This window comes from Oncorhynchus mykiss, chromosome 17 (genome assembly GCF_057628025.1).
Source record: "Oncorhynchus mykiss isolate SJ-2025 chromosome 17, ASM5762802v1, whole genome shotgun sequence".
Taxonomy (NCBI): Eukaryota; Metazoa; Chordata; class Actinopteri; order Salmoniformes; family Salmonidae; genus Oncorhynchus; species Oncorhynchus mykiss.
This window is the reverse complement of record NC_143038.1, coordinates 1,113,200-1,139,367: the sequence shown is the minus strand read 5'-3', so window position 1 is coordinate 1,139,367 and position 26,168 is coordinate 1,113,200. Positions and strand designations below refer to the sequence as shown.

At 44.7% G+C, this 26,168-nt stretch overlaps 1 protein-coding gene across 12 annotated transcripts in view; it reads right to left on the bottom strand.

Annotated features, from left to right (window-relative positions):
• The window catches only part of LOC110485619 (gamma-adducin), a 144,128-nt gene that overhangs the window by 81,606 nt on the left and 36,354 nt on the right, over positions 1 to 26,168 (bottom strand). For 3 of the 12 annotated variants that reach the window (XM_090204364.1, XM_090204370.1, XM_090204375.1), the window contains exon 1: positions 6,547 to 7,008. The exons of the other annotated variants lie outside the window; for them this stretch is intronic. The gene's annotated coding sequence lies outside the window, so the exon portion shown is untranslated. Of the gene's footprint in view, positions 1 to 6,546; positions 7,009 to 26,168 lie in introns of those variants that run through there. 12 annotated transcript variants of the gene reach the window in all.

Below are 26,168 nucleotides of genomic sequence, written 5' to 3'. Positions count from 1 at the left end.
ATGTGGGTATAGGAACATATGAATACAGTGGAAGGTTATGTGGGTCTAGGATCATGTTATGAATACAGTGGAAGGTTATGTAGGTCTAGGAACATGTTATGAATACAGTGGAAGGTTATGTGGGTATAGGAACATGTTATGAATACAGTGGAAGGTTATGTGGGTATAGGAACATGTTATGAATACAGTGGAAGGTTATGTGGGTATAGGAACATATGAATACAGTGGGAGGTTATGTGGGTATAGGAACATATGAATACAGTGGAAGGTTATGTGGGTATAGGAACATGTTATGTTATGAATACAGTGGAAGGTTATGTGGGTATAGGAACATATGAATACAGTGGAAGGTTATGTGGGTATAGGAACATGTTATGAATACAGTGGAAGGTTATGTGGGTATAGGAACATGTTATGAATACAGTGGAAGGTTATGTGGGTATAGGAACATGTTATGAATACAGTGGAAGGTTATGTGGGTATAGGAACATATGAATACAGTGGAAGGTTATGTGGGTATAGGAACATGTTATGAATACAGTGGAAGGTTATGTGGGTCTAGGAACATGTTATGAATACAGTGGGAGGTTATGTAGGTATAGGAACATGTTATGAATACAGTGGAAGGTTATGTGGGTATAGGAACATGTTATGAATACAGTGGAAGGTTATGTGGGTATAGGAACATGTTATGAATACAGTGGATGGTTATGTGGGTATAGGAACATGTTATGAATACAGTGGAAGGTTATGTGGGTATAGGAACATGTTATGAATACAGTGGAAGGTTATGTGGGTCTAGGAACATATGAATACAGTGGAAGGTTATGTGGGTCTAGGAACATGTTATGAATACAGTGGAAGGTTATGTAGGTCTAGGAACATATGAATACATTGGATTCTTGATGATAAAGCTGTGAGTGTCTATGGTGATGTTTGTTTTGATGCCAGTAAATGGAGTTAGTTTCAAGTCTGGTATCCCTGGTGTGTGCGCGTGCGTACATTAACTAGCCGATGTCCCCATTGAGACTGGTAAACTAATCCTCTATTTCCCCCTCCATTGATGTCAGACATACTCCTCTGTTGACGTCGTAGACTGATTCACTCACAGGTAGTTCCCTTTTTACAGATGTTTCTGGGAATCTCGGAGTGTTCCCATGTCAGAAACTTGAGATGGGAGGAGGAACGGCTTCTCTTTGGCAGAAAGCCCTTCACTGATCTGGGTTTAAATGGTATTTGTTCGCTTTCCAGTACTTTGTCAGGGTTTTGATAGAGGTTGCCTGGAGCACTTGAACCAATGGAAGAGCCCCACGTTATTTTATTGGGTTACTTTTCTTTCTTTTTTTTTTACTTTAGTTTATTTAGTAAATATTATTATTTATTTATTTATTTATTTATTACCCCTTTTTCTCCCCAATTTCATGGTATCCAATTGTTTTAGTAGCTACTACTTTGTCTCATCGCTACAATTCCCATACGGGCTCAGGAGAGACGAAGGTTGAAAGTCATGCGTCCTCCGATACACAACCCAACCAAGCCGCACTGCTTCTTAACACAGCGCGCATCCAACCCGGAAGCCAGCCGCACCAATGTGTCGGAGGAAACACCGTGCACCTGGCAACCGTGGCTAACGCGCACTGCGCCCGGGCCGATACAGGAGTCGCTGGTGCGCGATGAGACAAGGACATCCCTAGCGGCCAAACCCTCCCTAACCCGGACGACGCTAGGCCAATTGTGCGTCGTCCCACGAACCTCCCGGTCGCGGCCGGTTACGACAGAGCCTGGACGCGAACCCAGAGTCTCTGATGGCACAGCTGGCACTGCGCCACCCGGGAGGCCCGTAAATATTTTATTAACTCTTTCTTGAACTGCATTGTTGGTTAAGGGCTTGTCAGTAAGCATTTCACGGTAAGGTCTACTACACCTGTTGTATTCGGCGCATGTGACAAATACACTTTGATTAGAAAACCCACCCATTTGACACTCCAGGTCAGGCTAAAGCAAATTCTCATAGTATTTGAAAGTATAGAGTACATACTGGTTGGACCCAGGTCTGGTTCTGATGCAGTCAACAGGGGTTTTGCTCTCTCTCCTCTCAGTGAGATGTCAGTGAGATTTACACACAGGAGTGGGTGTGCCGTGCTGGTCTGGACTGGCTGTTTTTGTTACAGTCTCCTGGCAGGGGCGGAAACCAAGGTTAATTTTCCCTCTGACCCCCGGCTACTCCTGAGTGACCTTAACCGCAAGTCAACCGACCGCACCCACCGCAAGTCAACCGACCGCACCCCGCCTCACAGGTGGAAGTCCCAGAATGAACTCTGTCCAACCCTTTTGAAGACCGTTCTGGTCAAGCCAAGGTCAGCATTGCTTTTCCTCACAGAGCTTTGGTTCAGATCCAACACACGCTTCATATCCACTAGCTGTACATCAGAATCATTACACAGTAACTTCTCACCACCGACCTGGTTGGGCTATTAAGGGGACTCTTCTCATACATAGCAGCATTGGCATTGAGGTGATGACCGAGGGACATGTTGACCTCACCTATAAACAGAGTCTGGGGTGTCCTCTTGACTCACTTTACCTCTCATGACCCCAAACACTTATCTTTCACCGGGTCGACAAAACCCTGCTTGACAACACCACTGTGATCTCAAAATCCCCAAACTGCCCATTACTAGCTATTGATAAGAGATGTACTATGTAGCCTGAACTGTAACTAAAATGTGAAGTATCTGTTCAGACCTGCCTTTGTCAAGGACAGACTGCCTGTACTGTACTGGCATAGATGGAAGCAATGTGTCGAGAGATGGTGTTTGGTGACTGCTTACCTCTGCTAGGGGATAAAATAGGCTTAGTTACAGTGCCTCGCACAAGTATTCATCCTCGTTGGCGTTTTTCCTATTTTGTTGCATTACAACCTGTAATTTAAATTGATTTTTATTTGGATTTCATGTAATGGACATACACAAAATAGTCAGAATTGGTGAAGTGAAATGAAAAAAATTACTTATTATTTATATATATATATATATATATATATTTTAAACAAGGGAAAAGTGGTGCGTGCATATGTATTCACCCCCTCTGCTATGAAGCCCCTAAATAAGATCTGGTGCAACCAATTACCTTCAGAAGTCACATAATTAGTTAAATAAAGTCACCTGTGTGTAATCTAAGTGTCACATGATCTGTCATATGATCTCAGTATATATACACACACCTGTTCTGAAAGGCCCCAGAGTCTGCAACACCACTAAGAAAGGGGCACCACCAAGCAAGCGGCACCATGAAGAGCTCTCCAAACAGGTCAGGGACAAAGTATAGTGGAGAAGTACAGATCAGGGTTGGGTTATAAACAATTATCCGAATCTTTGAACATCCCACGGAGCGCCATTAAATCCATTATTAAAAAATGGAAAAAAATATATGTCACCACAACAAACCTGCCAAGAGAGGGCAGCCCACCAAAACTCACAGACCAGGCAAGGAGGGTATTAATCAGAGAGACAACAAAGAGACCAAAGATAACCCTGAAGGAGCTGTGGAGATTGGAGTTTCTGTTCATAGGACCACTTTAAGCCGTACACCTCACAGAGCTGGGCTTTACGGAAGAGTGGCCAGCCATTGCTTAAAGTGTTCACCAAAAGGCATGTGGGAGACTCCGCAAACATATGGAAGAAGGTACTCGGGTCAGATGAGGCTAAAATTGAGCTTCTTGGCCATCAAGATAAACGCTATGTCTGGCGCAAACCCAACACCTCTCATCACCCTGATAACACCATCCAATGTTTTTCATTGGCAGGGACTGGGAAACTGGTCAGAATTGAAGGAATGATGGATGGCGCTAAATATAGGAAAATTCTTGAGGGAAACCTGTTTCAGTCTTCCAGAGATTTGAGACTGGGACGGAGGTTCACCTTCCAGCAGGACAATGATCCTAAGCATACAGCTACACTCAAGTGGTTTATGGGGAAACATTTAAATGTCTTGGAATGGCCTAGTGAAAACCCAGACCTCAATCCAGTTGAGAATCTGTGGTATGACTTAAAGATTGCTGTACACCAGCGGAACCCATCCAACTTGATGGAGCTGGAGCAGATTTGCCTTGAAGAATGGGTCAAAAATTCCAGTGGCTAGATGTGCCAAGCTTATAGATACATACCGCAAGAGACTTGCAGCTGTAATTGCTGCAAAAGGTGGCTCTACAAAGTATTGACTTGGGGGGGTGAATAGTTATGCACGATGCTCAAGTTCTGTTTTTTCTTTTTTTTCTTGCTCGTTTCATTAGAACAAATATTTTGAATCTTCAAAGTGGTAGGCATGTTGTGTAAATCAAATGATACAACCCCCCCCAAATCATTTTTAATTCCAGGTTGTAAGGCAACAAATTAGGAAAAATGCCAAAGGGGGTGAATACTTTCGCAAGCCACTGTTTATTCTATTCTGGTATACTCCTTCACTTTCACTCAAGTGGTGAGTGCAGGGTTGAGGGAAAGGGTGGGCATCGATCGGTGTATGTCTGTGTACACGTGTGTGTGTGTGTGTGTGTGTGTGTGTGTGTGTGTGTGTGTGTGTGTGTGTGTGTGTGTGTGCTCAACCCTGAGGACTGTCATGAAGTGCAGGTGTCTCAGAGAAACAAACCAATCAAACTCAGCCATTTCAGACGAGACATAAAGGTACTTGACAAGAACACCTGATTCTTCTTGACAGCCTGTCTGTTATGTGGTCTCAGACTTGATAGGCTTGTCAAAAGATCACAGTCGCACTGACAATCAAATGATTTCTGTCCTCTTGGACCATGAACAAAATCTATATATGCCTCACAATGTTGTCTCGTCTCGGATACGGAGTGCTACCTAACCTCTTAATAAGGATATAATTACATTAATAAATCATTCAACAGAGCAACTCTCCAGTTATCTACCTCATTACTACCACCAAAACAAGTGACCATGCCTCTAGAATCAGTTGAAATAATTTCCCATCATAATAACCCCAAATAATACATTTTTGACACTTCAAAGTAGTGCATTCGGCTATTTCAGCCACACCCGTCGCTGACAGGTGTATAAAATTGAGCACACGGCCATGCAATCTCCATAGACAAACACTGGGAGTGGAATGGCCTTACTGAAGAGCTCAGTGACTTTCAACGTAGCACCGTCATAGGATGCCACCTTTCCAACAAGTCACTTCATCAAATTTCTGACCTGCTAGAGCTGCCCGGGTCAACTGTAAGTGCTATTATTGTCATTTGGAAACGTCTAGGAGCGACAACGGCTCAGCCGCAAAGTAGTGGGCCACACAAGCTCACAAAACGGGACCACAGAGTGCTGAAGCACGTAAGAATTGTCTGTCCTCAGTTGCAACACTCACTACCGAGTCCCAAACAGCCTCTGGAAGCAACGTCAGCACAATAACTGTTTCTTTGGGTTTCCATGGCCCGAGCAGCCACACACAAGCCTAAGATCACCATGCACAATCACAAGCGTCGGCTGGAGTGGTGTAAAGCTCGCCGCCATTGGACTCTGTGTGTGTGTCTTAGGAAGGGATTGAAGTGAGTGTATTGGGATAGACTGTTGGTACTTTGACCTTTTAAACCGATTTAACTTTAGTGCATAACTCTGCCATGCAGGTCAGATAGATGTGTGGTGTTAACAATCTGGTATAAATGTTTACACACACTCCAAAGCTACCCGCAAGGCCACACCCACACCCACACACATTAAGCACGTTGACACTTGAGGATGGGCGGCACCTCTGTTGTAAAACAGACCCATCAACCTCATTCCCAGGTCTATTCTTCACTGTGTTTGTGAAGGTAATTGCTCTTTGGGGGGGAATACAAAGCATTCCTCTATATGAGCTTCTTATACTTTGGACAACATCCCAACAACAACAGACACAAGTCAGTCATCCTCAATACCCCAGAAGAAAGTAATCTTACAGGCACATACACACCACTGACTGATTTCACATCTCAAAACTGTTACTAGGAAACTCTCTTTCATCTGATTAATTGAACTGCACAGATCAAAGCTTTCCAACCATCCCTACACTATCTGGCTTAGCAACCATCCCTACACTATCTGGCTTAGCAACTGTATTATTGGAAAAATTCATGAAAACAAAAATGAGATTTTTGGTCTTAATTTAAGGTTAAGGTTAGGCATAATGTTAGCAGTGTGGTTAAGGTTAGGTTTAATGTTAGATTTAAAATAATATTTTAAGAAAATCAATTGTAGAAATAGGCAGGGTTTAGATATGACTGTGGCTGTGGTAACTAGTGACGGCCCTAAACTATCTGCAGTGAGCTGTGAACACTCCTGTTGCCACACACTAGTGGTATAGCTGCTGTTATCGCCTGTCTGACTGAGAATACACACACAGAAACCAGAGAGGAATACACACACACAATGTATAAGTATAGTACAGTACTGCTGACCTGAGACACAGACACACACAATGTATAAGTATAGTACAGTACTGCTGACCTGAGACACAGACACACACAATGTATAAGTATAGTACAGTACTACTGACCTGAGACAGACAGATGGAAAGATTAGCAACAAATCCTTTCCTTCCTTCCCTTCAGAGTGAATGAGTCAGGATCCCCCTGCAGTCCACTATTACTCTACTCCTTCCTCTCCCTCTCTCCCCAACTCACGCCTCTCCCTCTCTCCCCAACTCACGCCTCTCCCATTGTGACAATGAGTGTGCAGTGCGCAGAAGAGAGGAACTGTTGCTGCATTGATTGGCTGCACTCGTTGATTCTCCCGTTTCCTCTCCTTTTCTTTCTAACCAGGCCCTTCCCTTATCTTATTCCAGAGGGGAAAACAATAGAACACAACTTAGGCTCTCTGTTCAGGGCTACGAGGGAATGCCGCTTGCAGGGAGAAGGAAGGCTTTTGAATGGAGGGGGGAGAGGGGGATTTGAATTCTCTCAAGGCAAGAGCACACAGGGTTCTCTCTCTCTCTCTCCTTTTTCAAATGTCTTCTTATAGTCTTATTATTGTGGTAGAAAGGGAGAGGGCATTATTTTTTCACTTTAAAAAAGTTTGCTCCCCTTTCACTTGTTGGACTCACTCTCCCTCCCTCCCTCTCTCCCTCTCTCCCTCTCTCCCTCTCTCCCGTATTCATCTCTCCCTCTGGGTTGGCAGGTTTGAACAATGAAGCAGTGGCCGAGCACAAAAGACACACAGCTGCTTTCAACAGCGCGGACAATCGAGGACCCCTCCCTTACCCCATCCCTCTAACCCTCCCCGAAACCCCCGTCCCTCCCCTTATTAACATTCACTACTCTCCTTGACTGAGGTTCAAGTATCTCGAGTAGCATCTCATGAGCGAAGGAATCTTCCCGACAAAAGAACGTTCCAGTGAAGGACCCATAACACTAAAGCAGTTGAAGTAGTGTTCTGCATCTGAAACGGCACCCAATTCCCTGTAAAGTGCTATGGGCTCTGGTCAAAAGTAGTGCACTCTATAGGGAACAGGGTGCCATTTGGGACACTGGCAGGCCGAGCATGAGTAAGCCATGGACCCTCAGGAATTAGCTTGCAAACACGTCTCCCTCGAGGACGAAGGTGTTTACATATAGTCAACGCTTCGTCATTTAACAGAAGAAATGCTATTAGCCATGTTAATTGACTGTACAATAGTTGAGGGACAGTATGTCAGTGAATAGAACAGAGACAAAAGGGGAGAGAAGAGTCCAGACAAATTGAGCTTGTCTACACAATTACAAGACACTTTGCCCAAAAATCACAAGTGGATTGACGCAGAGTGAAATGATGAGTGAGTTGTAGTTAGTTGATATGTGGTTAGTGTTGTCAAACAGCTGTAGTCTGGTCAATTTGTTAACCGCTGCGGGACAAAGGGAGGCGACGGGAACGGCATGACATCATCATGAGAATGGCGGACGAGCTGATAGACGATCATACTACTTTCAAAACGTATTCCTACCATGACGTGCCCATTAAACTCTCATTATCTAGGCCGACTGATCAGAGGACTACTACAACACATGCACTAAAGTGTAATTCAGAGTCCACAGACGCAGAGCCACTGTCCTATGCGGCTCCGAGACAACAGTCCGCGGGGGACGCACAGCTCAAACACGCACCACCCCCCCAAAACTCCCACACAATCATTTGAATGTGTTGACAGCTGGAGAAATTGCTTGAGCAGCGCTGAGAATTCAATAAGTATGAAAGCCAACGACTGAATCTTCTAGAACAGTGCTGTGTGGATGCGTGCACCTTTTGGACTCCGATAAGGCCTTAAAAACGGCAATCAGCAGTAGAAACAATAACAAAGCAAATTCCCAGCCCCCATTTCTGTAAAAAGCTGAGGGATGATGCTGGAGAAATGTAACCCTTCTCAAATTCATAGACAGAGCTATGGATGCAAGGACTGACCATCCATGATATCAACATCATAGTTTTGAGTAAAGCAAGCTTATATTTTGGGTTCTGATGGTATGTTTCTAAACACTTCTACGTTGATGTGGATGCTACCATGTTTACGTATAGTCCCCAAAGACATGTCAACCTCTCGCCATTACAATAATTTTCCCAATACTTCTGGAGCTCACGATCATACATCTTTAAGTCCCCAAAAAATGGATGTAGCAACTGCTTAATGGCCCTGTAAGGCCTACATCAAATAACAACACACATCAGAGTGACAGCCTCCTTACTGTCTCCACGCTAACTTGTATTTATGAGGCCCGGTCGCACACGCTGCAGTTCCCAGAAGCCTCCTGTAGATTTCCCAGAAGGCCATTCAAAGGGAATTGAAAAGGAAACAGCTTGACATTTAAACCTTCATACAATGTCCACATAGCATTGAGACAGATAGTTACGTACGTCTGTAGCCTATCAGTGCACTGTGAGAGAGGACGATTGTAGTGTATACTGCTTGTGTGTTAAAAGGGACACTCTGGGATGTCTCTACCTGTTCAATGGTCATTTCAATTAATGATATACTCATTGATTCTTTCTTAAATAGAATATCCTGAAAGAATGACTTATACATGCCTCGTGAGCTTAGTAGACCAACAACTGTCTTAGCCCATCCTGACCCAAAATATAAGGTGGTTGTTTTACGTTGGGGTGAAACACAGTCTCAGGACTGTGGCTTTAAGATGATCCACAGTAAATCACAGTGAATAAACAATCTTCCTCTTCTGTGGTCTCAAATGTTTTCAATCGCTTCCAGCATCCATCCTTCCGTCCGTCGCTTTGGGAGATGAAAGCTTTAGTACAGTGCTGACTGAGGTAGAGAAAAAACAGCAGACAATAATTATAGGAAGTAAAACATAAACGTTGTGTCCACTTTTCCTGGTGTCCACTTTTCCACTAACCGTCCAATGCCAAGTGTCCTGATGAACAAGCTAAGCAGTACTTATCGGATGAGTTTAAATCAATTCCATATCAATTATTCAAGCTAAGGGAGGAAAGGAAAACACACACACACCCCGCCAAGCCAACTGTCAATCAGTGGTATAGGGATTCCCTCCATCCTGTAACTTGTGGTCTGAGTTGCTTAGTGTTTGTCAAACAATGCCAGGACTAGAGAATCAATCTTCCATAGGCCAAAACACACTGGTCATTTTCATGAAAACTTTGTGCTGGGAACTACTGAAAGTTGCTTTAGAAAAGGGAGACCTAATGCAATGAAAATGTTAGCCTGATACCAGATCTATCTATATGAAACCGTGAAGCCTGATACCGGATCTATTTGTGTATTTGACCACAAACATGAGAGTAAATCTTCCACTCTGGAGCGGTATTGAGGTCTCCTTAGTGCAGTCTATCCCGAAGCTCTCCGTTAAAACGAGACTCAGCCACATTCCAACGGTTGGCCTCGCCTCAGCCATCCCCTTAACCAGACACCGCATACCTGCCCAAAATAACTTAGCGTCGCTTCTCGCCCACTACACCCCTTTGCTTGGTGTTTTGGTCTAACATTAGTACATTTGAGTGGAGGAGATGGTCAGGCCTCCCTCCATTCTCTGGGTTACAGACCCTCCCAGAGTCTTCATACCGCTGGACTGGTTCCACATTGTATGTTACAGCATGAATCAAAAACAATTACAATAGCTTCATTTTCTCACCCATCTACACACAATACCCCAGAATGACAAAATGGAAGAATTTATTGAAAATGAAATACAGAAATCTAATTTACATAAGTATTTACACCCATGAGTCAATCATTTGTAGAAGCATCTTTAGCAGTGAATACAGCTTTCCACACCTGGATTGTGCAACATTTGCCAATTATTTTTTTCAAAATTCTAAAAGCTCTGTCATATTGGTTGCTGATCATTGCTAGACAACCATTTTCAGGTTTTTCATGTAGATTTAAGTCAAAACTGTAACTTCGACACTCAGGAACATTCAATATTTTTGGTAAGCAACTCCAGTGTAGAGTTGGCCTTGTGTTTTAGGTTATTGTCCTGCTGAATTTATCTCCCAGTGCCTGGTGGAAAGCAGACTGAACCAGGTTTTCCTCTAGGAATTTGCCTGTTCTTAGCTCCATTACATTTATTTTTATCCTGATAAACTCCCCAGTCCTTAACATTTACAAGCATACCCATAACATGATGCAGCCACCACTATGCTTGAAAATATGAGGAGTGGTACTCAGTAGTGTTGCATTGGATTTGTCCCAAACTTAACACTTTATTGAGGACAAAAAGGGAATTGCTTTGCCTAATATTTTGCACTATTACTTTAGTGCCTTGTTGCTAACAGGATGCATGTTTTGAAATATTTGTTTCTGTACAGGCTTCCTTATTTTCACTCTGTCAAGTAGGTTAGTATTGTGGAGTAACAACAATGTTGTTGATCCATCCTCAGAGTTGAATCTGATAGGAAAAAACTAACTGTTTTAAAGTCACCATTGGCCTCATGGTGAAATCCCTGAACGGTTTCCTTCCTCTCCGGCTACTGAGTTAGAAAGAATGCCTGTATCTTTGTAGTGACTGGGTGTTTTGATACACCATCCAAAGTGGAATTAATAACTTCACCATGCTCCATGACATTCAATGTCTCCTTTTTTCATTTTCACTCATCTACCATTAGGTGCCCTTCTCGCGAGGCATTGGAAATCCTCCCTGGACTTTGTTTTTGAATTGGTGTTTGAAATTGACTGCTCGACTGAGGGACCATACAGATGATTTTATCTGTGGGGTACAGAGATGAGGTAGTCATAAAATAAAAAAAAGATGTTAAACACTTTTATTGCACAGACAGTGAGTCCATGCAACTTATTATGTGACTTGTTAAGCAAATTTTTACTCTTGAACTTATTTAGGTATGCCATAACAAAAGGGTTGAATACTTATTGACTCAAGACATTTCAGATTCTCTTTTTTTTATTATTTTTTTTAATGTCAAAAAACACAATTCCACTTTGACATGATGGGGTACTGTGTGTAGGCCAATGACAAAACAATCTCAATTTAATCACATTTTAAATTCAGGTTGTAACACAACTAAATGTGGAAATAGTCAAGGGGTGTGACTACCTTCTGACTGTATACAGGGATGTTGAGGGAGTGATTCATGTATGACCATCATGGAGGATAGAGAACCAGTTCTTCTCTAGTATAGACTGTCCCGCTGGTTGTACTGTACGTAATAAGCATCTGAGGAATTATAGTGTGTCAGGAACATAAAGATGTTAACACACACACACACACACACACACACACACACACACACACACACACACAAAAGGGTTTCAACCTCAATGTTTGAGCAGTGCAAACATGTACACAATGCACTGCTTTTAATAGCAACAACATTGTCAGTCGCCACCCATTCATACAGTAAATCTAGCATCATATCCATTTCCTTCAACACACAACTGTACACAGTTCCCATGGATATCTAGTGCTGTGTTCAGAACTCCCTCCATCAGATCCCCGGTTCAACATGATGATTTCTTCATCATTATACAGAACAACATTATAGATTTCCCATCCATGTCCAGTGCTGTATCGCTTCACCCCTAGGTCCAGGGTTTTTTCTGCATATAAAAGTGTTGGGCGGGTCGCCTATGTCCAATCAGTAAACAAAACAAAAAAAAGTAGATCCGTTTTGGGTTCCATGTAGAACCCTTTCCACAAAGTGTACTAAATGGAACCCAAAATGGTTCTACATTGAACCAAAAAGGGTTCTCCTATGGGGACAGCTGAAGAACCCTTTTGGAATCCTTTTCTCTAAGAGTGTAGATCCAACCATATAGAAGAGACATAGATTAAGAGGGGGATGTGGAGCGGCATTTGACTCTCTGGATGCTTCCCGTTACAGTGAGGAAGCGTACTCACATAGCTTATAAACGATGAACAAGTGTCTCCAAGCCGTTTCAGTGAGGAAGCGTACTCGCATAGCTTATAAACGATGAACAAGTGACTCCAAGCCGTTTCAGTGAGGAAGCGTACTCGCATAGCTTATAAACGATGAACAAGTGTCTCCAAGCCGTTTCAGTGAGGAAGCGTACTCGCATAGCTTATAAACGATGAACAAGTGACTCCAAGCCGTTTCAGTGAGGAAGCGTACTCGCATAGCTTATAAACGATGAACAAGTGTCTCCAAGCCGTTTCAGTGAGGAAGCGTACTCGCATAGCTTATAAACGATGAACAAGTGACTCCAAGCCGTTTCAGTGAGGAAGCGTACTCGCATAGCTTATAAACGATGAACAAGTGTCTCCAAGCCGTTTCAGTGAGGAAGCGTACTCGCATAGCTTATAAACGATGAACAAGTGACTCCAAGCCGTTTCAGTGAGGAAGCGTACTCGCATAGCTTATAAACGATGAACAAGTGTCTCCAAGCCGTTTCAGTGAGGAAGCGTACTCGCATAGCTTATAAACGATGAACAAGTGACTCCAAGCCGTTTCAGTGAGGAAGCGTACTCGCATAGCTTATAAACGATGAACAAGTGTCTCCAAGCCGTTTCAGTGAGGAAGCGTACTCGCATAGCTTATAAACGATGAACAAGTGACTCCAAGCCGTTTCAGTGAGGAAGCGTACTCGCATAGCTTATAAACGATGAACAAGTGACTCCAAGCCGTTACAGTGAGGAAGCGTACTCACATAGCTTATAAACGATGAACAAGTGACTCCAAGCCGTTTCAGTGAGGAAGCGTACTCACATAGCTTATAAACGATGAACAAGTGACTCCAAGCCGTTACAGTGAGGAAGCGTACTCACATAGCTTATAAACGATGAACAAGTGACTCCAAGCCGTTACAGTGAGGAAGCGTACTCACATAGCTTATAAACGATGAACAAGTGACTCCAAGCCGTTACAGTGAGGAAGCGTACTCGCATAGCTTATAAACGATGAACAAGTGTCTCCAAGCCGTTACAGTGAGGAAGCGTACTCACATAGCTTATAAACGATGAACAAGTGACTCCAAGCCGTTTCAGTGAGGAAGCGTACTCACATAGCTTATAAACGATGAACAAGTGACTCCAAGCCGTTTCAGTGAGGAAGCGTACTCGCATAGCTTATAAACGATGAACAAGTGACTCCAAGCCGTTACAGTGAGGAAGCGTACTCACATAGCTTATAAACGATGAACAAGTGACTCCAAGCCGTTTCAGTGAGGAAGCGTACTCACATAGCTTATAAACGATGAACAAGTGACTCCAAGCCGTTACAGTGAGGAAGCGTACTCACATAGCTTATAAACGATGAACAAGTGTCTCCAAGCCGTTTCAGTGAGGAAGCGTACTCACATAGCTTATAAACGATGAACAAGTGACTCCAAGCCGTTACAGTGAGGAAGCGTACTCACATAGCTTATAAACGATGAACAAGTGTCAAATAAAATTTGATTTGATTTGAAATTATGAACAAGTGTCTCCAAGCCAACAACCACAGAGTATTGTTGAAGCATCTTAGGGCTGACCACATTTAGTCGACAGGCTGTTGGTCGAACAAGATTTTTTGGGTCAAGCAGTCGCAAATATATATATGTTCTATGGCACACGAGACACCTGTCTGATTCACGCCTGTGTAAGGAGACTAATCCATTGTGGAGGCTGGGGGGGATGACATCAGTATCACCAGTAGTATATTTTACTGTTCATTCCCATCATTTGTCATCTACAATGTTTGTTTGGTTACAGTCATTTCTGTGAAAACCTACAGGAGGGTATCTCTCCAGGAACAGGGTTGGAGTGGAAACCTACAGGAGGGTCTCTCTCCAGGAACAGGGTTGGAGTGAAAACCTACAGGAGGGTCTCTCTCCAGGAACAGGGTTGGAGTGAAAACCTACAGGAGGGTCTCTCTCCAGGAACAGGGTTGGAGTGAAAACCTACAGGAGGGTCTCTCTCCAGGAACAGGGTTGGAGTGAAAACCTACAGGAGGGTCTCTCTCCAGGAACAGGGTTGGAGTGAAAACCTACAGGAGGGTATCTCTCCAGGAACAGGGTTGGAGTGAAAACCTACAGGAGGGTATCTCTCCAGGAACAGGGTTGGAGTGAAAACCTACAGGAGGGTATCTCTCCAGGAACAGAGCCCTGCTTTAAACACTATTGTGCTGACCTGACCTGTCCTCCGCTGGATCTGATCATTTATTTTCAAATGATCCTTTCCAGCACAGCTAAAGAAACGATGGTGGATGTGTAACCAGGCGAGCAGAGTACAGCTCGGCTCAGTCATGTGAAAAGGGTCTGTGAACTTAATATGACCAAAAAAAAGGACTTCAGGCATTAGACTAGATTAGTCATTCATGCTTCTCTTTGTTTCCGTCTGGTGTAACATTAGAGGTCCAGTCATGTCCAGGGGCCATCCCTGACCCTAGTTATGGGTGTCCAGGGGCTATCCCTGACCCTAGTTATGGATGTCCAGGGGCTATCCCTGACCCTAGTTATGGGTGTCCAGGGGCTATCCCTGACCCTAGTTATGGATGTCCAGGGGCCATCCCTGACCCTAGTTATGGATGTCCAGGGGCCATCCCTGACCCTAGTTATGGGTGTCCAGGGGCCATCCCTGACCCTAGTTATGGGTGTCCAGGGGCCATCCCTGACCCTAGTTATGGATGTCCAGGGGCTATCCCTGACCCTAGTTATGGATGTCCAGGGGCTATCCCTGACATTAGTTATGGGTGTCCAGGGGCTATCCCTGACCCTAGTTATGGATGTCCAGGGGCTATCCCTGACCCTAGTTATGGGTGTCCAGGGGCTATCCCTGACCCTAGTTATGGATGTCCAGGGGCTATCCCTGACCCTAGTTATGGATGTCCAGGGGCTATCCCTGACCCTAGTTATGGATGTCCAGGGGCCATCCCTGACCCTAGTTATGGATGTCCAGGGGCCATCCCTGACCCTAGTTATGGATGTCCAGGGGCTATCCCTGACCCTAGTTATGGGTGTCCAGGGGCTATCCCTGACCCTAGTTATGGATGTCCAGGGGCCATCCCTGACCCTAGTTATGGATGTCCAGGGGCCATCCCTGACCCTAGTTATGGGTGTCCAGGGGCTATCCCTGACCCTAGTTATGGATGTCCAGGGGCTATCCCTGACCCTAGTTATGGGTGTCCAGGGGCTATCCCTGACCCTAGTTATGGATGTCCAGGGGCTATCCCTGACCCTAGTTATGGGTGTCCAGGGGCTATCCCTGACCCTAGTTATGGATGTCCAGGGGCTATCCCTGACCCTAGTTATGGGTGTCCAGGGGCTATCCCTGACCCTAGTTATGGATGTCCAGGGGCTATCCCTGACCCTAGTTATGGGTGTCCAGGGGCTATCCCTGACCCTAGTTATGGATGTCCAGGGGCTATCCCTGACCCTAGTTATGGATGTTGGGGGCTTCTGTGACCGTTGGCACGTTCCTTGACTGTAATACTGTGTGACAGAGGTGGATGGGATCCTACTGCTAATGAGAATGTGTCTGTGGCGAGTCAAGAAGCAACCCTATACAGCATCCTCAGTGACTATAGTGACAGGACTCTGCCTTCAAATCAAGTCAAATCAACTGTGGTGTGTGTGAGAGGTCATAATATGTGGATGTATCCGATAGAGATCATTCAATTTATTAATACCAGAATAGATCATTCAATTGAATTCGTTATGGTCGATATTTGGTTCCATTACACCTAAACAACATACAATAAAAAAACATTGACACGATCGGCCACTCCACAGGCAAACTACAATATATTATATACACTGCTCAAAAAAATAAAGGGAACACTAAAATAACACATCCTAGATCTGAATGAATGAAATATTCTTATTAAATACTTTTTTCTTTACATAGTTGAATGTGCTGACAACAAAATCACACAAAATGTATCAATGGAAATCAAATTTATCAACCCATGGAGGTCTGGATTTGGAGTCACACTCAAAATTAAAGTGGAAAACCACACTACAGGCTGATCCAACTTTGATGTAATGACCTTAAAACAAGTCAAAATGAGGCTCAGTAGTGTGTGTGGCCTCCACGTGCCTGTATGACCTCCCTACAACACCTGGGCATGCTCCTGATGAGGTGGTGGATGGTCTCCTGAGGGATCTCCTCCCAGACCTGGACTAAAGCATCCGCCAACTCCTGGACAGTCTGTGGTGCAACGTGGCGTTGGTGGATGGAGCGAGACATGATGTCCCAGATGTGCTCAATTGGATTCAGGTCTGGGGAACGGGCGGGCCAGTCCATAGCATCAATGCCTTCCTCTTGCAGGAACTGCTGACACACTCCAGCCACATGAGGTCTAGCATTGTCTTGCATTAGGAGGAACCCAGGGCCAACCGCACCAGCATATGGTCTCACAAGGGATCTCATCTCGGTACCTAATGGCAGTCAGGCTACCTCTGGCGAGCACATGGAGGGCTGTGCGGCCCCCCAAAGAAATGCCACCCCACACCATGACTGACCCACCGCCAAACCGGTCATGCTGGAGGATGTTGCAGGCAGCAGAACGTTCTCCACGGCGTCTCCAGACTGTCACGTCTGTCACATGTGCTCAGTGTGAACCTGCTTTCATCTGTGAAGAGCACAGGACGCCAGTGGCGAATTTGCCAATCTTGGTGTTCTCTGGCAAATGCCAAACATCCTGCACGGTGTTGGGCTGTAAGCACAACCCCCACTTCTGATTTCACAGAAGTGTGATTGACTTGGAGTTACATTGTGTTGTTTAAGTGTACCCTTTATTTTTTTGAGCAGTGTATTATTATATTATTAAAAACACATAGGTCACTAGCCATCATCATCATAGAGAAAACATAGACTACCACATCAAGCTGCTGACATAGAAAATACCGTCTTCATTTTCACACTGACACATTGAAAGCATCTAGCTAATAACATCTCAGTTATGATCCAGCAGTGAGAGATCGCGTTGAGACGGCCCATGTGGATTAACGGCAAAGCCTCCATTGGAGACACAGCATCCTAAATGGCACCATATCCCCTGTATAGTGCACTACTTTTGACCAGGGCACATAGGCATTATGTATTGAATAGGGTGCTGTTTAGGATGCAAACACTGAGGGATCCAGGCACACGGACCACCAGACTCCCAAACTCCATTAGTTATATACTCACATTCTCTGACTTCAACAACACGCTGTTGCAACATATTTCCACACAGACTGCCAGATTTTCTGAGGATATTAGATAGTGTTTTTTCATTTTTTCCATGACATTTGGAATTATTTAGTTTGCACATCTGAGTACATTAAATGTAAAAACACAATGATGGAATATTTTTTTTATCTTGTTACGATTTGCTATTAATAAAAATAATAATTATGTGTGATTGTTTGCTGTGGTCCTATCGGTGACTGGTACATAGATTGCTATGATACCTGTTAGCAAATGGAATTAGTCAGTTAATAACAACACGTTTCCTCTAAACCAACCATTGTACAGTTTGCAGATGGGACATACCTGAGTATTTGGCACAGTATATTGTTCAATATATTACTGTGTTTAAAAAAATATATATACAATTACTAAGGCCTTTACATGAAACTACCCCGTAACTTTCAGTCTTGTCTTTTTTGCTTACTGCAGTTGGTATTCCCAGACAGTCTCCCATCCCAGTACTAACCAGGCCCGACCCTGAACAGGCACGTTAAGGGTGGTATGGCCACAACCTTATTTTTTAAACCCTTTTCTCCCTGAATTTGGTCCGTTGGCTCATCTCTTCTACTACTCAATGGGCTTTTGAGCGGCGAAGGTCGAGTCCTGCGTCCTCTGAAACATGACCCGCCTGGCTGTATAGTTCTTGTCACACTGCTCTCTTAACCCGGATGTCAGCCGCACCAATATGTCGGAAAAAACACAGTTCGACTGACGACCGGAGTCAGCTTGCAGGCGCCCAGCCCAGTCAATGGGAGTCGCTAGAGCACGATGAGCCAAGGAAACCACACTGGCCAAACCCTCCCCTACCCCAGACGGCGCTGGGCCAATTGTGCACTGTCCTATGGGGCTCCTGGTCATGGCCGGTTGTGGCACAGGATCGAACCCAAGGCTATAGCGGCGCATCTACACTACTGAGCCTCGTGGTTAGAGCGTTGGGCCAGTAACCGAAAGGTTGCTGGATCGAATCCCTGAGCTGACAAGGTAAAAATGTGTCTTTCTGCCCCTGAATAAGGCAGTTACCATACTGTTCCCCGGTAGGCCGTCATTGTAAATAAGAATTTGTTCTTAACTGGCTTGCCTAGTTAAATAATGGTTAAAAAATAAGCACAAAAATCTGCACGTGGGTTGTCGTCTTAACCCCACCCTGGCTTAGTTTCTCATATGCAAGGAGGATTTAGAGACAATGAGGGATTGTTCTACTCCTAAACTATCTCTAGTAAAGCACATTCTTGTCTATTTAATGCAGTCTAACTCATTTGTCAGCTCAAGCCATCTCTGGTGACCATACACCCAGATTAGCTGCAGGGAACTGGAGTGGAGCCCATGAAAATACAGACTTGTTAACCATTAATATCAAATAAACCAGGTAAATACGGAATTTTCTATCACAACTTACAGGAGCAATTAGGGTTAAGTGCCTTGCTCAAGGGCTCGTGGGCAGATTTTTCACCTAGTCGGCTCAGAGATTCAAACGAGCGACCTTTCGGTTTTTGACCCAACGCTCTTAACCGCTACTTACCTGTCACTTGTGGCCCTTTAAAATCTTTACCCCTCAAATCTTCTCCACTCCTCCCAGTTGTAAAACCCAGAGGAGCTTCTCCACTCCTCCCAGTTGTAAAACCCAGAGGAGCTTCTCCACTCCTCCCAGTTATATAAAACCCAGAGGAGCTTCTCCACTCCTCCCAGTTGTAAAACCCAGAGGAGCTTTTCCACTCCTCTCCGTCAGTAAGTGACAGTAGATCATATCTTAGCCTGGGATGATCAGCTAACGGATGATGTACTTACTCAACATGAATGCACCCAAAACTCCCTCTCCTATCCTACACATGAATTTACTACAGTGTAATAGAAAGTTAATACCCATCTTTAGTCAATGTCCTGTACACTGACTATAACATTCCTGTAGTAATATTCTACCATACAACAACCTTATATCACCTAGTCTAGCATTCCTTCTCATTCTATTCTGCCTGTGGCAGTTGACCTTTCCTGACTCCCTCACCTCCTCTACCTTTCATTATATTTCAACTCTTTCTCCCTTCTTCAACTCTCTCTCCTCCCATCTTCCTCCTCTCCTCTTATTCAACTCCCTCCTACATGATCTCCTCTTCGACTCTCTTCCTCCTCTTCTCCAATCATTTCTCTTCTCTCTCTCCTTGAGGAGTTCTTGCTGAAACAGCCCATTGAGTTGAATGGAGCAGTGGACTGGCCTGACACTGCTTGAGGAGAGAGTTTGCGCTCCAAGTTTCCCAGCCTCCCTGAGGACAATGCTGTCGTTTGTGGCCACTCGGCTCAGCGCTACAAAGACCACACAGACTACCAGCCAGAGCTGGAGGGGATGTGTGTGTGAAGAGAGAGACAGAGTATGCATACATTGTTGCATGTGTGTGTGCGTCCGTGTGTGTGACTCAGGGTTGACTGCTAACACTAGTCTGGTTGACTGAGATCTCACATCAGCCAGCTGTAGAGGCCCCAGGAGATACAGGGTGATAGAAGCATGATAGGAGACAGAACAGAGCTGGCGGGCCAAAACTGAAAACACAACACACTGACCGCACCCATCTCCCTCCCAAAATGATGCGCGCACACACACACACACACACACACACACACACACACACACAATGTACTAAATAACCTTGAAAAGTCACTGACAGCCATGTCATGGCCACTTCAACATCATCAATACACTGCAACAAAAAACGTCCTTAAACTTTCCTTAATTGAAACCACTACAAACAAATCATACCCTGCTGTAAACACACTGCCAATCAATACAGCCACACACAGCCAATCCACAGCCACGGTCCGGTGAGTCTGGTCCAATAGCGATGAGTCACTGTGTGTCCCCATGGAGACCGGCACAGCTGGTATGTGTCAGGGAAACACCCCTACTGATTAATCTGGAGCGGCCCAGTGCCGTTTCCCCCCGGCCCCGTGTGTGTGTGTGTGAAGCCCAGCCTGTCAGCTCTCAGGCCAGTGTTTAGCAGATAAACTGACTCTACTGTGTTTTCAGCATTCTATGGCTCTGTGGTCACTACTAGAGATAGAGATAGAGAGAGTGAGGGAATGGCCATCTGCAGACACCCTAACATACAACAACCCCCCCCCCCCAACACTCACTTTCAAAAACCTGATATCACTTACATACCTTTCAAATCACCACAATTTCAACCCGTCACTTCTGCTAAGCCTCAAGATCCATATGGACTACCACCCGTCCACTGGGTTTCTACAGCTCTCTGTCTCACTCACACAGTCACACAGTCACTTTGGCCAAGCCTCAAGATCCATATGGACTACCACCCGTCCACTGGGTTTCTACAGCTCTCTGTCTCACTCACACAGTCACACAGTCACTTTGGCCAAGCCTCAAGATCCATATGGACTACCACCCGTCCACTGGGTTTCTACAGCTCTCTGTCTCACTCACACACAGACACACAGTCACTTTGGCCAAGCCTCAAGATCCATATGGACTACCACCCGTCCACTGGGTTTCTACAACTCTCTGTCTCACTCACACAGTCACACAGTCACTTTGGCTAAGCCTCAAGATCCATATGGACTACCACCCGTCCACTGGGTTTCTACAACTCTCTGTCTCACTCACACACAGACACACAGTCACTTTGGCCAAGCCTCAAGATCCATATGGACTACCACCCGTCCACTGGGTTTCTACAGCTCTCTGTCTCACTCACACAGTCACACAGTCACTTTGGCCAAGCCTCAAGATCCATATGGACTACCACCCGTCCACTGGGTTTCTACAACTCTCTGTCTCACTCACACACAGTCACTTTGGCCAAGCCTCAAGATCCATATGGACTACCACCCGTCCACTGGGTTTCTACAACTCCCTGTCTCACTCACACACAGACACACAGTCACTTTGGCCAAGCCACATCTAGAATCTCCCTCCACATGCTTTTTACATTTTCTACAAATGACAACCTCCTGGACGTACAGATTTTTACCAGGCTCTTAAATTCAACTCCAACCAAGACACATGTGAGAGAGACGTTCTATCAGTGGAGAGAGGTTGTGTGGGCAGAGAGCCAGACTGCATATCTGTCCTTTAGAGGAATCGACACCGGTAGAGAGGATCCAGGCTGCTTGCATCTGTCCATTAGTTTGCTCCAGAGAGAGACTGTTTGCTCTACTCCACAGAGAGAGATAAGACACTGGGTAAAGCCAGATGATTAGAGCAGAGAACAGAGGAGAGGATGCCAAGCTACAGCAGCACTACCAACACCACAGCAGCACTACCAACACCACAGCAGCACTACCAACTACCAACACCACAGCAGCACTACCAACTACCAACACCACAGCAGCACTACCAACTACCAACACCACAGCAGCACTACCAACTACCAACACCACATGCCTTCACAAAGTATTCACATCCTTTGACTTCATTTAAAATGAATTAATTAAGATGTATTTGTCTCTGGCCTAAAAAAAACCTTAATGTCAAAGTGGAATTGTGTTGATCAAAACTTTTATAAATGAATTACAAAATGAACCCCTTTGTTATGACAAGCCTAAATAAGTTCAGGAGTACAATGTTTTAAAACAAATCGCAGAATAAGTTGCATGGACTCACTGTGTGCAATAATAGTGTTGAACATGATTTTTAATGACTACCTCATCCCTGTACCCCACACATACAATTATCTGTAAGGTCCCTCATTCGGGAGCAATGAACTTCAAACAAAGATTTGACCACAAAGACCAAAGAAAGGCACCTATTGGTAGACAATAAATGTTTGTTTTTAAAAAAAGAGCAGAGTCACTACATAGATACAGACGTTCTTTCTAACTCAGTTGCCGGAGAGGAAGAAAACTGCTCAGGGATTTCACCATGAGGGCAATGGTGACTTTAATGTCTGTGATAGGAGAAAACTGGGGATGGATCAACCACATTGTACTTACTCTACAATACTAACCTAATTGACAGAGTGAAAAGAAGGAAGCCTGTACAGAATATTACAAAACATGCATCATGTTTGCAACAAGGCACTAAAGTAATACTGCAAAAAATGTGGCAAAGCAATTCACTTTTTGTCTTGAATCCAAAGTGTTACGTTGGAGGAAAATCCAATACATTACTGAGTACAACTCACCATATTTTCAAGCATAGTGGTGGTTGTATCATGTTATGGGTATGCTTGTAATCGTTAAGGACTGGGGAGTTTTTCAGGATAAAAAAGAAACCGAATGGAGCTAAGCACAGGCCAAATCCTAGAGGAAAATCTGGTTCACTCTGCTGTCCACCAAGAAGACAGTGAATGTTACGGTTTTGACTTAAATCTACTTGAAAATCTAAGGCAAGACCTGAAAATAGTTGTCTAGCAATGATCAATGTGACAGAGTTTGAAGAATTTTGAAAATAATAAATGGGCAAATGTTGCACAATCCAGGAGTGGAAAGCTCTTAGACTTAACCAGAAAGACTCTCAGCTGTAATCGCTGCCAAAGATGATTCTAAAAAGTATTGACTCATGGGTGTGAATACTTATGCAAATTAGATATATTTCTAAATTTCATTTTCAATACATTTGCAAACATTTCCAAAAACATATTTTCCCTTTGTCATTATGGAGTATTGTGTGTAGATGGGTGAGAAAAACAAAATTGTATACATTTTGAATTCAGGCTGTAACACAACAAAATATGGAATAAGGGATTTGAATACTTTCTGAAGGCACTGCACATCTTACTGTACATTGTGAGAGACTGATATACTTGGGATTTGCTTTAAATTCCGGGGAATCACATGGGTAACCACTGAGCGGTCTTTAAACATGACCAGATGGAGCGGTAGTAACGATTATATCATAATAACAAGGTGCATGACATCATTACTGCGAGAAGTCCTGCCGATCAGGAAGTGGAGTGTGGAGTCAGTGTGGAGCGTGTTAGACTTACAGCTGAGTGTTTCACGTGGGTCTGAGGGGGAGAAGAGGTTTAAATGGCAGCCCAGGGAGCTCTGTGCGTGTGTTTTTTTGGTATTACTATCTTTGTGGGGACAATAAGTTCTCACAAGGATAATAAAACAAGGAAAGTTCAGACAAGTGTGGAAATTAGTTGGTCCCCACAAGAAAAAAGGCCATTTTAGGCTAAGTTTAGGGTTCTGGAGAATATGATTTTGAATGGGAATAAATGTTTTGGTCCCCACAAGGATAGTAAAACAAACATGTGATATGTGTGTGTAGGTTTAAATGGTGGCCCAGGGAGCTAGCAAGGTCTCTTTACTGTCCTACACACTGGTCTAGTACAGCTAGCATAGCTCGTCTTACCAGGGTGAATGACAGAGGGAGAGAAAGAGAGGAACAACTGGACCTTGCATGGTTGGTACTGAACCCTTCAACATCCACCCATCCATCCATCCGGTCCTGTAAAAGGTTTACGAGTCATGCAGCTTTTTCTCTCTATTCTGTCTCTCCTTTTTTCCCCTCCTCCGGTCCTCCTTTCAGGGGTAGTGGGTGTACCTCTCTGGGCTAACGCCCTCACAACCCCTTGGAATGCCTGGTCCTCTGTCTCTCTGTGCTGTGTGTGTGTGTGTGTGTGTGTGTGTGTGTGTGTGTGTGTGTGTGTGTGTGTGTGTGTGTGTGTGTGTGTGTGTGTGTGTGTGTGTGTGTACCCCTGGCCTAGACATTAGTCACATCAGACTGCCTTGGAGGAATGGAATAAATTAACCACATGGAAACGCATAGAGAGGGGAGAGAGAGAAAGAGAATTGAGGCCAATTCTCTATTTCACTCCAACACCATTGTTAACTTGCATCATCACAGAAGTATTTTAACACGAAAACAGGACCAGCCGACAAATAAGAATTCGTCATTTTCAGACTTTTGTCTCTTCAGATATTGCTATCGAGGCAAGATAACAGACAGAAAAAGCACTATGAAATGATTAACTAGCTTAAAGTGACAAACTCAAATCCACTTTCCATTGTGGTGTAATGTAGAAATGCAGTATAAGGAGCTTAGCCAGAGAGATTAGCAGCCTCACTTAACTGCAAATCCTAAATATGGACGACGCACCGAGCAGACAGACGACGCACCAAGCAGACAGACGATGCACCAAGCAGACAGACGACGCACCAAGCAGACAGACGACGCACCAAGCAGACAGACTATGTCCACGGACAATTAAAATGGAGAAAGCTCTACATGCAAGCCGTCACATTCCATAAGAAAGCAATTGACTTACCTAGTTAAAGAAAGGTTAAAGACTGGTTGATTCAAAGATAAAACTACAGTGAAAACGGAGATAGCTCAGATAGCAACCTTGACAAAGCTCATAAAACACCCCTCCTCCTCCTCCCCCTCCTCCTCCCCCTCCTCCTCCTCCCCCCCCTCCTCCTCCTCCTCCCCCTCCTCCCCCCCCTCCTCCTCCTCCTCCCCCTCCTCCCCCCCCCCCCCCTCCTCCTCCTCCTCCCCCTCCTCCTCCTCAGTTTAGAGCATCTTTGTTCATTCAGTTCCTACTCTGGCAGGTTGCCAAGTCCCACGCAGACACTATATGCCCAGGTCAGACCCAGGCCAGACCCAGGCCAGACACTATATGCCCAGGCCAGACCCAGGCCAGACACTTATTGCCCAGGTCAGACCCAGGCCAGACACTATATGCCCAGGCCAGACCCTATATGCCCAGGCCAGACCCAGGCCAGACCCAGGCAGACACTATAAGCCCAGGCCAGACCCAGGCCAGACCCAGGCCAGGGGGAAAACAATGCTGACTGCTTGCTTAAGTGTCTCATTATGTGTCAAACACGTTCCCTGGATAATGTTGACAGGCCAACCTAGGCATTATCGTCATGACTAAAGCTTATTGTCATGACCTCGATACACAGTTCAGAAACTGATGAGGAGGCTCATGCCATGTAGCATAAATAGTAGTGAAGTTGTCCTCTGAAGAGGGATGGTGCTGTTAGGACCGTAAACACGACAGGTTGGTACGTCAAGGAAAACGTCTAGACCAGACTGAGCCGGCGAAAAATGATGAGGAGATGAAGAAATGTTAAACAAATCAGATGACATAGGAGAGGCATGGTCAGGCCCTCTTCAACCACAGACGGGGGAGGAGAGGAACAAGAGAGGAAGAGGAGAGAGAGACAGACTGTAAACTGAACATTTTAGGGAGACAAAAGCAGTCACTATTTCCCATGTAGGATAACTTCCAAAAGCAGTAAAACATCTTGTGGTGTGTGTGTGTGTGTGTGTGTGTGTGTGTGTGTGTGTGTGTGTGTGTGTGTGTGTGTGTGTGTGTGTGTGCAACCACAGTAAAACGTCTCGCCAGACAGGCACAGAGTGACCACCAATAGACAAATCAAAGCCATATCATTTGTTAGTTCAGCATTTCCAAAATAAGCAAGTGGCAACCCAAAGTGTCCGTTTATTTTTGAAAACGTCTGTGGCACGGTGGAGAAAGATTTCCATGCAGAATAATGCTTAGCCTACTGCACATGACGCACTGGAGACAACGGCAATGTCTTTTCATTAAAACACATAACAAGTCTACAATGAATGTGATACATGAAC